Here is a 9761-nt window from a genome sequence, read left to right on the forward strand (position 1 = left end):
TGGGCTGGAGAGGGAATTGTGAGGGAGGTTTAAGAGGGAGGGGACGTATGTATGCCTGTGGCTCATTCAAATTGATGTATGGCAGAAACCATCACATATTGTAAAGTAATTATCCTCCAATTAAAGATAAAATTAAAAAAAATTTTAAAAAGGGAATAAGAAGGATTACTTTCTTCAAAAGTTCTAAGTATAGCAAAGCGTATTTTAATCATTTCAATGTTACATTATTGATTACAACATTATGAATTAATGATTTAGTGATACTTTTTTTTTTTTTGCTACGATGCATTTTTATACTTGGATTTTGAGAAGTTTAAAATGTAATCAATGAAAATATAGTAAAAACAAGCTATAGATGGAATACTATTGATAAAAAGACTTTCCTCAAATCTTAAAAAAAAATTCTGGCTTACAATTCTGTATTAACTAAGATTGTGGCATCCAGTCCCATCACTTCATGGCAAATAGAAGGGGAAACAGTGAAAGCAGAGACAGATTTTACTTTCTTGAGCTCCAAAATACTGCTGATGATGACTGCAGCTATGAAATTAAAAGACGCTTGCTCCTTGACAGGAAAGCTATGACAAGACCAGACAACATATTAAAAAACAAAGACATCACTTTATCAACAAAGGTCAGGATAATCAAACCTATGGTTTTTCCAGAAATCATGTACAGATATGAGAGTTGGACCATAAAGAAGACTGAGCGCTGAAGAATTGATGCTTTTGAACTGTGATGCTGGAGAAGACTCTTGAGAGTCCCTTGGATGGCAAGATCAAACCAGTCAAACCGAAAGGAAATCAACCCTGAATATGCATTGGAACGGCTGATACTAAAGCTGAAGTGCCAATACTTTGGCCACCTGATGTCAAGAGCCAACTCATTGGAAAAGACCCTGATGCTGAGAAGATTGAAAGAAAAAGGAGAAGGGGTGGCAGAGGATGAGATGGTTTGATGGCATCATTGATTCAATGGACATGAGTTTGAGCAAACTCTGGGAGATAGTGGACAGGTAAGCCTGGCATGCCGTAGTCCATGGGGTTGCAGAGTGTAGGACATGACTTAGCAACTGAAGAACAACAACACTTTAAGAATTCTGAGCATATCAGTTAAAAATCCAAGGATAATTTTCAATCAGCTGTGTGTGTGTGCTCAGTTACTTCAGTCATGTCCAACTTTTTGTGAACCATTGGGCTGTAGCCCACTAGGCTCTTCTGTTCATGGGATTCTCCAGGAGAGAATACTGGAGTGGGTTGCCATGCCCTCCTCCAGGGGATCTTTCTCAACCCAGGGATCAAACCCAGGTCTCCTACATCTCCTATATTGCAGGCGGATTCTTCAGCACTGAGCCATGGGGGAAACCCTTTCAATCAGTTACCTAAATTTTATTAATAGTTCTCACATTTCCCACCACCATAGGCATAAAATAATTTTTAAAAATCGAAACAACCTTTTAGGGAAATAAAGCACTGTGGTAGATATTTATTTATCTCCTAATGTGAGTTCCACCTTGCACTAATGGTCAGGTAATAGAGCAATAAATAAAATGGACAAAATCCAAGCCTTCAATAAGTAGGTGGAAATTAAGTTACAGAAAAACACGAGTTAAAAACCACAGTGAAATACTACCCTACTGCCAGTAGAATGGCTAAAATTGAAATGGACCACAGTCCATGATGTAGACCTCTTATAGCTGGTGAGAATCTTAAAATGTTATAACCATTTTGGAAAACTGTTTGGTAGTTTCTTATAAAGTTAAACATACACCTATCCTATAGTCCAGTAATTCTCCTTCTAAATATTTACCCAAGAGAAACGAAACATACACCTATGCTATAGTCCAGTAATTCCCCTTCTATGTATTTACCCAAGAGAAATGAAAACATATGCCCACAAGAAGAATTCTAGAAGAATATTCATAGAAACTTTATTGATAATGGCCTCAAACTGGAAATAATACAATTGTCAGTAATCAGAAAAAGAAGTAAATAAGCTGAAATATGTTCACATAGTGGAATGCTACTGAACAAGAAAAAGGAGTGAAGGAAAGATACAGCAATACAAGCAACAGTGTAGCTGAATCTCAAAAACATTATGCCGAGCAAAGGAAGCCCAGATACAAAAGAGTAAAAACTGTGTAATTTCATTTATGTGAAACTCTAGAACAGGTAAGTTAATCTAGACTTCCCTGGTGGTCCAGGGGTTAAGAATTCACTTGCCATTGCAGGGGACACAGGTTTGATCCCTGGTCTGGGAAGATTCCACACGCCTCGGGGCAACTAAGCCATGTGCCAACTATTGAGCCCTTGCTCTAAAGCCCACACGACACAACTACTGAAGTCTGAGAGCTCTAGAGCCCATGCTCTGCTACAAGAGAAGCCATAGTAAAGAAAAGTCCGCACACCACACCCGGAGAAAAGCCCGCCCGCAGCAATGAACACCCAGTACAGCCAAAAACAAAACAAAACAAAACACTTAAGACAATTGTTGAAGGAACTCCCTGACCATCCAGTGGTTAGGATTATATGCTTTCGCTGCCAAGGGATGGGGTTCAATCCCTGGTTGGGGAACTAAGATCTCACAAGCCAGGCTTCCCTGGTGGCTCAGTAGTAAAGAATCTGCCTGAGAATGCAGGAGACATGGGTTCAATCTGGGAAGATCCCACGTGCCGTGGAGCAGCTAAGCCCCTGTGCCGCAACAGCTGAGCCTGTGCTCTGGAGTGGGGGAGCTGCGACTGCTGAAGCCCCCCATGCCCTAGAGCCCTTGCTCCGCAACAAGAGAAGTTACTGCGATGAGAAGCCAGCGCGCCGCAACTCAAGGGTAGCTTATATAGCAACGAAGACTCAGGATAGACAAAAACAAATTTAAAAAGTAATTAAAAAAAAAAAAAAGATTTCACAAGCCACACACCACGGCCAAACAGAAAACAAAACAGTAGAAGTCAGTCCAGTGTGTATGAAAGGTCGTTGAAACGGGGGAAAGCAGTCGGAGTGGAAGTCAGAGAAGGAGCTGCGCTGGACATGCTGGGAAGGAACAATAGGGCATTGTCAGAGGGCTCCAGTGAAGTGCTGATAACTTCACTTCCTTCTCAAAGGATCACGTTTGCTTTTTTGTTGTTAATAGACCACTGGGAGAAGAAGGTCAGAAATCTAGGAGTTGGTTCAGAGACCGTCACAATAATCAGTCCTGACAGTGGCTGTACTGGAGGGAAGAACTGCAGGTGGTGAAGAGAGCTCAGATTCTAGTAAATTTTGAAGGTAAAGCCTACGGATTTCCTGATGGGTTAGTTGTGGGGTGTGTGTGCGCGTGTGTTTGTGTGAGACAGAGATAGAATCATGAGTGATACCAATTCTTTCATAAATTTCAGGCCTTAACTTTAATCAGTGGTATTTCTGCTGCATCTTACAACTAAACATGTATACCAGTGTGTGGTCAAATTGTGGGTGAGAATCCTGTGTATTATTTTTAACTTTTTACAATTTTTGCTCAGACACACCTAAATTACCACTAGATGGCACTATGGATTTAGTTGGTTGAGGATTTCGCATCTCTGTAGGCCCACAATCCTTTTTTTGTAACAGATCGGTCTTAAAAGGTTAGATGTCAGGATTTTTAGGCAAGATTTAGTGACAGGTGTTCAAAGTTTGTCTAGAGATTGCCCTGGTGGTCCAGTGATTAAGACTCCGTGCCCCTTCTGCAACGGGTGTGGGTTTGATCCCTGATTGAGGAAATAAGATCTCATGCGCTGTGAGGTGCAGCCAAAAAAATAAAATTAAATAAAAAATAAAAGCTTGCCAAGTGACCAACTGAAGACTGCAAATGCAGATAAGGAACTGAGAAAAGGAAGCCTAAAAAAAGACATGGCGCTATAGACTTTTTGCAAGGGCAGTTTGAGGGAGAAAAGGAGGAAGTCAAAGCTCTAGAAAATCCAAAACCTCAAACTTCATTTAAAAGTCTGGCAGGAAACACATTCTGGGATGGCAGAAGCAAATCACACTTTCCTGAGTACAGTTTATCTGTTGTTCACATCTCAAGGCTGATTGAAGTAAATATTTTATTAGAAATGTATTTACAAGGATTTGCATGATGGTCCAGTGGTTAAGCATCTACCTACCAGTGCAGGGGACACAAGTTCGATCCCTGGTCAGGGAAGATCCCACATGCTGGGGAGGAGCTAAGTACTGAGCCTGCACTCAAGAGCCTGTGCTCCACAACAAGAGAAGCCACAGCAATGAGAAGCCTGTGCACTGCAAACCCCACCTCACAGCAGCTAGAGAAAGCCCACACACAGCAACAAAGACCGAGTGCAGCCAAAAATAAATAGATAAATAAAATAATTTAAAAATAACTATATTTACAAAAAAATAAATAAATAAATAAAAATAACTATATTTACAAATTTATTTAGAATTAGTATTTATAAACATCTGCTAATCGTGTTATATTTATAAATAAATTCTCTAAAAAAGGCTATTTTTCTCTCATAATTCCAGATAATTCCACTAGCTTTATTGAACTATTCTTCCAGCACTGAGGAAAAACATAGATTAAAAAAAAAGTCTATTTTTAATGTGCCCAAATTATGAAAGATCAGAAAAATAATGCAACAATTTGGATGCTCAGACATTGTTAGTCTTTGAGGAAATGCAAATTAAAACCATGATGAAATAGCACTTCATGCCTACTAGGATGTCTATAAACAGAAAGAAAGAAATGTGGATGAGGATGTGGGATGTGTTGAGAAGCCAGAGCTTGTGTACTGAGTTAAGTATATGTAGAGGGCTTCCCTGTCGGCTGATTAGTAAAGAATCTGGTGCCAATATAGGAGACACAGGTTCTATCCTTGGTCCAGGAAGATTTCACATGCTACAGAGCAACTGGGTCTGTGCACCACAATTAAGCGTGTACACTATTGCCTGGGAGCCACAACCACTGAGCCTGTTTGTCCTAGGGCCCGTACTCTGTAATATGAGAAGGCACCACAACAAGAAGCCTGTGCACCAAAACTAGAGAATAGTGCCCACTTGCAGCAGATAGAGAAAAGTACATGCAGCAACAAAGACCAAGTGCAGCTAAAAATACATTATATGTATATATAAGAATGGGCTTCTCTGGTGGCTCAGTCAGTGAAGAATCCACCTGCAATGCAGGAGACCTAGGCTTGATCCTTGGGTTGGGAAGATCCCCTGGACGAGGGCATGGCAACCCATTCCAGTATTCTTGCCTGGAGAATCCCCATGGGCAGAGGAACCTGGTGGGCTGCAGTCCATTGGGTCACAAGGAGTTGGACATGACTGAGTGACTAAGCACACATACCCATATATAAGAATATGTAGATTATGACCTGAATGGGGCATAATGAAGGGGCAAAAGTCACTCAGGGTCAGCATGTAGCTCCCTCAGCAAATAAGCTCCCACTTTGGGGAAGTGAAGCCCATGGATCATGTTAAGTGAAGATGCAGTTTCAATATACCCACACAAAGGAAGTAGAATCACAAAATTTATTGTTACTTACAGATCCCAGAAGCAAGGCGGGGTACATTGAGCTGTAGGAAAGGAGAGCTAGGCAAGCAGGAGGTGGAGAGCAGGGTAGCAAGCACCTGTTACTCAAAGAGATTGGGCAGAGGTTGCTAACTTTCATCAGGCTTTCCCCTAAGCCTAAGCCCCTAAGTTGTTATTTTAAAAGGTGCCCTGCAGAAAGCAAAGCAGGAACTTACTGTGGATACCCTCAATTCAAGTTTTTTCTAAATGTTCAGACTCGGTGTGAGTGGTGTTTTCATATTGTAAAACGAATAGGTAGCAACACTTTGGCCACCTGATGTGAAGAGCTGACTCATTTGAAAAGACCCCAATGCTGGGAAAGATTGAAGGCGAGAGGAAAAGGGGATGATAGAGGATGAGATGGTTGGATGGCATCACTTTCTCAATGGACATGAGTTTGAGGAAACTCCGCGAGTTGGTGATGGACAGGGAGGCCTGGCGTGCTGCAGTCCATGGGGTTGCAAAGAGTTGGATATGACTGAGCGACTGAACTGAACGGAAGCAACTCAGAAAAACGAAATTATTTTTCTCATCTCTTTGAAAGACTGGGGTTTTCATTCACTGACGATTGAAATGTAAAATGACAACCTTTTTGGAAAAGGTTTGCAGTTAATCACACCACTGTGTGACTTAGCCATTTCACTCCTAAGTATTTGCCCAATGAAAAAAAGAGCATATGTCTATAAAAGACTTGGGGCTCTGAAGGTGATGCTAGTGGTAAAGAACCCGGCTGCCAATGTAGGAGATTTAAGAGATGCAAGTTCGATCCCTGGGTCAGGAAGATCCCCTGGAGAAGGAAAAGGCAACCCACTCCAGTATTCTTGCCTGGAGAATCCCACGGATTCTATGGGCTTGCATGAAGTCAGACATGACTGAAGCGACTGAGCACATACAAAGACTAGCGCACAAGAGTTTGCAGCAGTTTTGTTTGTAATAGTAAACGAACAAAATCCTCCAGATATTCATCAACAGATAAATGAATAAACACATATTATACATACATACTGGCTTTTCCAGTAGTCATGTAGGATGTGAGAGTTGGACCATAAAGAATGCTGAGCACTGAAGAATTAATGCTTTGAATTGTGCTGGAGAAGACTCTTAAGAGTTCCTTGAACTCAATCAGTCCTAAAGGAAATCAACCCTGAATCTTCATTAGAAGGATGGATGCTGAAGCTGAAGCTCCAATACTTTGGCCACCTGATGGGGAGAAATGACTCATTGGAAAAGACCCTGATGCTGGGAAAGATTAAGGGCAGGAGGATAAGGGGGAGACAGAGGATGAGATGGTTGAATGGAATCACCGACTCAATGGACATGAGTCTGAGCAAACTCTGGAAGATTGTCAAGGACAGGGAAGCTCGGTGTGCTGTAGTCCATGGGGTTGTGAAGAGTTGAACACAACTTAGCAACTGAACAACACGGCAACAACAATACATACATGCAATGGAAAATTACTTTTCAGTGAAAAGGAATGAATAACTGATGCATGAAATAGCGTAGATGAATCCCAAAATAATTATGATGAGTGAAAAAAAAGACAAAAAAAAAAAAAAAAGTACATACTGTAAAACTGCATTTACATAGATATCTAGAAAAATGCAAACTAATCTATACTGACAGAAAGCAGATCAGAGGCTACCTGGGGATGGAGAGGATGCAGGGAAGGGCAAGAGGGAGGGATAACAGAGGGCACTGAAGATGTTCAGTCTCTTGATTTTGGGGGCAATTTCATAGCAAGACATCAAAGTGTACACTTGAAATTTGTGAAATTTATTGTATGTCAATTCTACCTCAAAAATTATTAAAAATAAAATTTGGAAATGAGATACTGATATGTAATATTTGTTAATTTCCTCCTTTATTTGCTTTTTCTTTCATTTAACAGAATTTAATGAGTGTCTTAACTGTGGCAGAAGATAAAAGAGGAATGAAATGGTCTTCCTCTAAGTCTAGTAGAGGAGCCAGACAATGACAGTTTGTATGGTATTCTTGCTGGATATGCCCATAGGAAGCTAATGAAATGTCAAGATCAGTGTGTGTGTTGGGGATGGTTTCTGAGGGCTTTAATTCTGAGTTGCATTCTGAAAAATGAGGAGGTGGTTAGGGACAGTGAGGAGGGGATGTATGTGTGGTGGGCCCGACAACTTTGTTGGAAGCAAGGCATGAAGTGAGAGGACAAGGGCTTGCTACAAGAAAACAAACTGTAGGAGAGAAAGGGTTTTCTAAAGGCAAGGTGAGTAAGCAGGGACTGATTACTAAGAGCTTAGGAAGCTGTGATCAGGAATTTGGCTCTGATATTGACTGGGAAGTCAGACAGGATTTCAAGCAGGGAAGAATGAGATCAGAGAGCATGGTGATTAAGAGCCCAGGTCAAGCTGATAAAGAAAAAAATGACATCTTGTCCTTAGATTGTCTATCATTATGGTTAAGCATAGGTAGCTTAACCATGGTGGCTCAGACGGTAAAGAATCTGCCTGCAATGCGGGAGGCCTGAGTTCGATCCCTGTGTTGGGAAGATCCCCTGGAGAAGGGAATGGCAACCCACTTCAGTATCTTTTCTGGAGAATCCCATGGACAGAGGTGCCTGGCAGGGTGCAGTCCATGGGGTCACAAAGTCGGACACAACTGAATGATTAAGCACACGCACGCACATGGCTAAGCGAGCATATTTAATTGGTCTCCATGTCCTGCCAGCGGCTTTTGCTGAGTCACACTCAGATGTGTCCATTTCTTCCCATGCCTTCATCAGTTCTTGCTTGGGTTACCACCAGGTTCTTCAACTGATGTCTCCTTCAGTCCAACCTCTCTCTTTGATACCCACAGTTTAAAACTGTTTTCTAAAACTCAAATCTGATCCTGTCACTCTTCACTGAAAACCCAATCTTCATCTTCCAGTCTTGTGTCTTATTAATACCAACACTAACTCCATAGTTTCAATAATGATAATCACACTGTTCACGATATGTCAGGAACTGTGCCAAGCACTTTACTTTCTATCTCATTAAATCCTCTCAATACATTGTTATTATCATCATCTTTTATTTTACAGATGAGAAAACTGATACTTAGTGTAGGGGAGGTAAAGCTTTTCTTTACCTTCTTATGTTCACTGTCTGGATCTGTAAGTTAAACTGACAAAAGACAGATTAACAGGAGGAAAAAAACCCGAGTTTATATACGCAACACATACCATACACACAGGAGAATTCAGTGATGAGTTGCTCATAGGGAGTGGTTAAATTTTTGTGTTTATATATCTAACTCAGTTGGTGTTGATGAAAAATTAATCAATAGTCAATCTAAAGAAGAAATAGAGTTTTTTTTTTTTCCTAGCCAACCTGAAGGCTATAACACTAGAGACAGTCAGATAACTCTGCAGACTGCTCCCCTTGGTTAGAAGTCAAAAGCACATTTATATAAATTTTTGAGACAAAGGATCGTTCATCAAACTGGTACACTGACATTTTACAGTTCAGCAGAGATATGAAGTCCAGACCTACATGTAGGAAGGGAGCAGCAGGTCACCATGACCCCTTACAGGATTAGGAAAGGAATGTTATCTTCTAAGGAGTCACATTGCTGGCATTAGAAGAAGGGGAAAACAAACTTTATGGTTGAGCTGACTGACATTCCTATGTTTGAAGAGGTCTGGTTAATGTATAATGAAGAAGCACATTGCACATTAGGGAGAGCCCTGTCGGGGAGGACATGTGTTATGCTTAAATTTTCTTGTCCTGCCTTAAAAAACCATACATTTTATTCCATCATAGGTGATAGGGAAAGAGAGAAAGGGAACTTATAGGAATGACATTTTGGAAAGATAACTGGTTTTCTAGGAGAATAGATAAGAGATATGATAACCTTGAGACAATGTCTGTTTGGGTGTGGTGTCCATTTTTCAAGTCCAAGAAGATTAAGGGTGTTCTCAAGGAGAGGTTTTATGACAATTGAGTTCTTTGGGGAGAGTCTGCTTTAGGCAGATAAGAGATTTCAGAAACTCAAATCTCTTTCACTCAAAACAATTCCTATGCCACAGTGGCATATCCTGATCCCCTTCATTAGGAAGGTTTAATAATGTGCCCAAGGTCACACAGCTAATAAGTATACTTAAATAACTTTTCAAAAAAACCTTTAAAGACAAATTTGAGTATGAGATATACATTTTTTTTTTACTTGCAAGAGTGTCCAGTTATTAGGGAATTGGAACGTGTACA

This window comes from Cervus canadensis, chromosome 21, assembly GCF_019320065.1.
Source record: "Cervus canadensis isolate Bull #8, Minnesota chromosome 21, ASM1932006v1, whole genome shotgun sequence".
NCBI classification, from domain to species: domain Eukaryota; kingdom Metazoa; phylum Chordata; class Mammalia; order Artiodactyla; family Cervidae; genus Cervus; species Cervus canadensis.